The sequence below is a fragment of the Heteronotia binoei genome, chromosome 15 (genome assembly GCF_032191835.1).
Source record: "Heteronotia binoei isolate CCM8104 ecotype False Entrance Well chromosome 15, APGP_CSIRO_Hbin_v1, whole genome shotgun sequence".
Taxonomy (NCBI): Eukaryota; Metazoa; Chordata; class Lepidosauria; order Squamata; family Gekkonidae; genus Heteronotia; species Heteronotia binoei.
The window spans coordinates 24266473-24272840 of NC_083237.1; positions in this window are offsets into that span (position 1 = coordinate 24266473).

The window sequence follows — 6368 nt, forward strand, 5'->3', positions numbered from 1 at the left end:
TAAAACATTAAGAAAACGTTAACACTTGTTGGTCTTAAAGGTGCTTTCTTTGTATTTCTCCCATGGGATCCAGGGAACTGGATAAAGGAAACTCTGGCTCTTTCCTTCCTTCCCCAGGGACTGAGGGGTGGGGGGAGCCTCAGTCAATAGAATGAAGAGAGGTTTGCCTCAGTAGCTCTGCTGTGCAATTGAGAGAGCCTGGGAAAGCATGCTATTCCTCCCCCCATCCTCCCCAGGGGAGGAGCCTCAGCCAATGGAGAAAACACAGGCTTTGCTCTGTAGCTCCTGAGCAAGCCTTGCAAAGCAAACTGTTATGCAGAAGGAAGCAAGGGAGAGGGAGAAGTAAGTAGACGACAGCCAGTTGCTCAGGGGCCTGATAGGAGCCCTTCAGGGGCCTATTTTGGCCCCCGAACTGCATGTTTGACACCCCTGATCTAGAGGATGGTGCCAGACCAGAACCAATTGATTGAAATTAAATCAGAAGAGTTTCCGGCTCAACATTAGGAAGAACTTCCTGACAGAGCAGTTCCTCAGTGGAACGGGCTTCCTTGGGAGGTGGTGGGCTCTCCTTCTTTGGAGGTTTTAAAACAGAGGCTAGATGGCCATCTGACAGCCATGCTGATCCTGTGAACTTAGGCACAGCTTTGGGGAGAGCATGAACTTGGGAGGTATTTGTGAGTTTCCTGCATTGAGAAGTTGGACGCTGGAGATCCCTTCCAACTCTGATTCTTGCCTCCTGCCAATGCAAAGAATACTTGGAGGATGGGAGCATAACTGACCCTGAACCCAGCACCCAAAATGCAAGCGTCCCACTGCTATGGCACATGCATGCCAACAAGCAGGATCCAAAAAACCAGCAAATGCAGAATCGTGACACTTCCCAGGGCTGTTTTTGTAGCCCTGGTCGTGCTAGGTTAGTATTATCTATTGTGGCTCTCCAGGATTTTGGATTGAGGGGCCTTTTCACATTACGTCTTATTTTCCACTAGGGATTGAACCTGGGACCTTCCACCCACAAAACAGATGCTCCTCCACTGAGCCATGATCCCTTCCCAAATAAATAAACACACACAGGCTCCACTGGGAAAGGGGAGAGTGGCCAACCGCTATTCCCCCAGGACCCTGGATCAGAGGCATCACCTTCAGCTAGAGTTAGCTGGATTTTCACGGCAGTTCTGCAACAAGAGCTTTTAGATCCAGGTGGGCAGCTGTGTTGGTCTGAAGCAACAGAACAATGTAGGAGTCCAGTACCACCTTTAAGATTGACGAAGGTTTATTCAGAATGTAAGCTTTCGTGTGCATGCACACTTCTTCAGACGAGGAATGAGGTTTTCTGCACTGAGGAAACAAAGGCTTTTGTTTATGATAACCCTGGTTAAAGCTGCCGCCACCCAAGTTAGTCTTGCACAATATATTAGAAATAGCACAAAAAATGGCTATTGCTTTTTTTTTTTTAAAGTGCAGCAAACAGCAAATGCAGAACGATCGCTCTTCCTAACAGTGGCTTTCAACTGCTGGTCCATGGACAGGCGCCGGTCCGCCAGAAATTTCTGCTGGTCCACTCTCCCTCCTGCCGAAGCCACTGGGATGGGCCAGCTGGAGGGAGGCGGAGCTGCCTTGCCTGGTCCTGGGCCGGGGCAGCCTCCACGTCCATGGGCTCACCCAGGGTCCAATCTAGGGGTGGGAGCTCCTACCCCAAGCAGCAAAAAGGAGGCGATGGGTGGAAAGGAAAGGTCTCCTGTGCAAGCACCAGTTGTTTCCGACTCTGGGGTGACGTTGCTTTCATGTTTTCACGGCAGACTTTTTACAGGATGGTTTGCCATTGCCTTCCCCAGTCATCTACGCTTTCCCCCCAGCAAGTTGGTACTCATTTTACCCACGTCGGAAGGATGGAAGGCTGAGTCAACCTCAAGCCGGCTACATGAAAACCCAGCTTCCACCGGGGATCGAACTCAGGTCGTGACTCGTGAGCAGAGCTTAGGACTGGAGGGATGGTGGCTCAGCAGTAGAGCATCTGCTTGGTAAACAGAAGGTCCCAGGTTCAATCCCTGGCATCTCCAACTAAAAAGGGTCCAGGCAAATAAGCGTGAAAAACCTCAGCTTGAGATCCTGGAGAGCCGCTGCCAATCTGAGTAGACAATACTGACTTTGATGGACCGAGGGTCTGATTCAGTATAAGGCAGCTTCATATGACTGCAGTACTGCAGCTTTAACACTCTGTGCCATAGGGCTCTTGGTGAAGGGTGAGGAGCTCTCTAAACATTTCAGCTGTTTTCTGTGGTTTTTATTTCTGCCTTAGTGGTCCCTGAAATAATTCTATTTTCACCAGTCCCCAAGTGTAAAAAGATTGAAAACCACAATCCTAACACGCCGCCCCTGACACTTGCCACAAATGGGTACATCCTAAAAGAGGGAGCAGAGAAAAAGAGCTGAGAGCAAACCTTAACAGGGCTTTCCCATGGCACCTTCCAGTCAAGCAACTTGTATTTTAGCCTAAGCTCCCAGTGGTCAGGGCTCATTTCCTCTTGCACCCGATGGAGTGAGGTGACTCACAGAAGCTTCGACCAAAGGGCCACCCACCGCACGTTGCCTGCACTAGGCTTGCCAAGTCCAATTCAAGAACTATCTGGGGACTTTGGGGGTGGAGCCAGGAGACATTAGGGGCAGAGCCAGGAGCAAGGGTGTGACAAGCATAAATGAACTCTGAGGGAGTTCTGGCCATCACATTTAAAGGGACAGTACACCTTTGCAATTCCTTCCTTCCATAGGAAATAATGAAGGATAGGGGCACCTTCTTTTGGGGCTCATAGAATTGGACCCCCGGTCCAATCTTTTTGAAACTTGGGGGGTATTTTGGGGAGAGGCATTAGATGCTATACTGAAAATTTGGTGCCTCTACCCCAAAAAACAGCCCTCCCAGAGCCCCACAGATCAATTCTCCATGATTTTCTATGAGAATAAATCTCCATAGGGAATAATAGAGTTCCCAGCAGATATTTCCCTCCTCTCCCCCCACTTTCTGACGACCCTGAAGCGGGGGGAGGGTTTCCAAACCGGGGGATCCCCTGCCCCCACCTGGGGATTGGCAACCCTAGTCTGGACACTGCCTGTTTCCTTTCACTGCTACAGGCTAACATGGCTGCCCGATTGGAAACTTCCCCACTGACTGTGGGAAGTGAAATCCCAAGCGGGCATTTGTAACAAGTGACACCCTTCCCTCACGCGGGATGCGACCTGCCAGCAGTGGGTTGTGACCTTCAGAGAGCTGAACAGCCCTCACCCCTATTTCTGCCTGCCAAAACAGGTTTATCAGGTGCCCCAAGGGGGTGGGGGACTACCTTTCCTGGCTGGGTGGGGAGCTGGAGTTGAGGGAATGTAAGCAGTTTGCTTCATCAAATGCTCAGACAAAAACAGTGCATTGGAGTCATACCTTCTCCTTTGAACAGCTGCATTTTTGGCCTCATGTTATATATTGTGAGCCGTCCTGAGCCTGCCCTGGCAGGGAGGGCGGGAATATACGGTAAATAAAAAGTATTATTATTAATGGCAATGGATCCCAGAAATCTGCGGCATTCCCCCCTCCCCCCCAATAATTCCTTCCAAGCCCCGCTGGCCGATACTGTACTGCAACTGCCGTGGAGAATTCTTTCCTAGACAGGAAAGCAATCCTCCATTCTGTAGCAGACAGAGGCAGCGTGGCAAGGGCTAGAAAGGGCGGTGCAATCATGTCGTTCGTGTTGTAATGGCACTTATCAAACAATGTCCCGGCCTCCAAAGTTTACTGTGACACGGCAGCCTCACAAAACTGCTGTCCTTTGCGCAGCAGTGTGTAAATTCTGCTCTGCGGAGGTTACAACTCCAGGCAGGAATCCTTCTCTCCTTGTGAGGCCAGGAAGTAGCAAATGATTGCTTGTGGGTCAGATCATGACGCTGCCCCACAGGCATGATTCCAGGGGCCTCGCCAGACTTCTAACAATTTTCCAGGCTAAACGGTGTAGACTTTGAGCCCTGAAGTTGGAGATCAGCCGCTCTGGTCCCACTTGCCCATTATTGTTTAAAAGACGCACAACAAATATGAATGACAAATCTTCTCCTTGGCTATTCCTATATACAAGGCTTCTTTGTAGAAAAAGCCCAGTAGGAACCTATTTGCATATTAAGCCACACCCCTGATGCCAAGCCAGCCAGAACTGCATTCCTGTGTGGTCCTGCTAAAAAAAAAAAAAAGCCCTGCATATATATCAGGCCTGTTCAACATATGCCAGAGGGTGGGTGGAACCGGCTCATCCAGGGCTCTTATCTAGCCCACAAGCAGCTGGGGGATGAGCCAGTCCCAACGTGGACTAGAAGGACCTATATATTTTACCTCTACTGAGGTCCCTCCCTTCCCAAATGAAGGCCCTTCACCAGGTTTTCCCTCAGATTTCCAGGGATTGCCCAGCCCGGAGTTGGCAACCAAAAGAGGCAAGGAGGGCTGCTTCAGTCCCAAGCTCTGCACAGCCAGTCCCTGAAGCCTGCCTACAGCCCTTGGCTGAGACTGGGATGCACCACCTGCCACCTCCAGAATGTTGGGCTCCCGCCTGTGCTGCTGGCAAGACGGCTGGCTGTTCCCGTAGGCAGAATCTCTTTGGCCCCACCTTCCCAAGCCCAGCAGCTTCCCACTTCCAGGCAGCCAAGAGCAGAGGTGCCTACGGAAAGCTGTTGGCCAGCTTGCCAAATTAACCCAGCTATGTAAGTGTGTGAACAGAGTGACTGGCTGGGCCAGGTGTGCTTTGAGCAGCAGCTGAGGCGAGAGAAAAGCACAACACATGCAGAACATCGAGAGTCAGGGGCAGAGAAGGCCCACTGAATTGGGTGAGCCCGAGCCAGCTAACCCGCTGACCCAAAATGTTCATGGCTCCTCTCCTGCCTCCCTCCCTCGGCAGTGCAGGGAGGACTGGATAAGAGGTGAAGCTGACGATGTGCATCTGTGCGCTTGCCCATGAGGAGTCCTGCTTTGGGTGACTAGATAATGCCATGGAGCTGGTAGGAAATAAGTGTCTGCAAAAGGCAACTAAAATGGAGCTGGCACCTTTGGAAAATGGCCACACTGAAAGATTGCTCCAGGCGCTTGGGAGCATCAAAGTCCCTTTGTGGTGCAAGCTTATTGCTGAATTTGGAACTTTGACAGAGGGAGGTGGAGGATCGTGCAGCTCCCTTCCCTGCCTCCCTTCCCCTTCCTCCTCTTAATCGCAGCAGGCTCTTTAAGGCAGGGCTTGTCGGGTTTCCCTGGTTGATGCCACCTGGCCACTTGTCATTGGCTGCTGCACCTGCAGCAGCAGAACGTACCACTTCATGCTCCAGCTCATCAAAATCTTCTAAAAGGTGTTTGTCTTTAAAACTTGCTTAACACAAGAGCCACGTAGAATAAATGTCAGGTGTTTGAAAGCTGCGAGATCAGAATGTCAGGCGTTTGAGGGAAGGCGGGAAGACAGACACCAGACAGATGTCGGAAGAAAGCAACTTTAAATGCATTCTCCAGGCCACCAACTGGCTTGGAGAAGTGATTTAAAGAGATAAATGCCGTCTCCGAGCTCGCCAATGGGATGGCGAGGGCTTCAAGAGTCACACAATGTGTGTGAAAGAGACACAGTCTGGCCACCCCTGCTTTAAAGAGACACAAGAGTACTTGGTTGTTGCACCCTGATTGTCAGGGGACAGCTTCCTATGCTGAGCAAAACTTCTGGTGCACATCCAGCAACGGGCTGTTAGGTGCGGAGGAGAGGCGTGGGTCACAGTCAGTGGTAAAATATTTCCAGTACATGACATTTTATGGTACACCTGACCCAGCCCAACAAAGTTGACATTAGTGTCAGATCTGGTTCAAACAAATGAGTTCAGTACCTCTGAAACAGTCACAGTAGAATGGAACCTCCAAGGGTGGAATTCTAGCAGGAGCTCTTTTGCATATTAGTCCACACACCCCTGCTGTAGCCAATCTTCCAAGAGCTTACAAAAAAGGGCCTTGTAAGCTCTTGGAGGATGGGCTATACCAAGGGGTGTGGCCTAATATGCAAAGGAGCTCCTGCTAGAATTCCACCCCTGGGAACCTCTGACTTTTGAATAGTCTCTCTGGCCTTAGGGCACAGCGAGTAGAAGAAACTGCCAGAAAGTCAGTGCGGGGAAACTGTGGACCGGCCTTTGGTCTGAGCTAGAGGATCAATTCTTCACTCCTCTGAAACAAACCGAACACAGAGGACCAACTCTAGTGCTTCACCAAAACGGATGGGAGACCGTGAATAACAAGGAGGGCGGCTTGGCCTTGTACTCTCAGGATCTGATACGAATCATCCAGCCTGTCTAGCTGCTGACTAGCAGCACACAGGCTG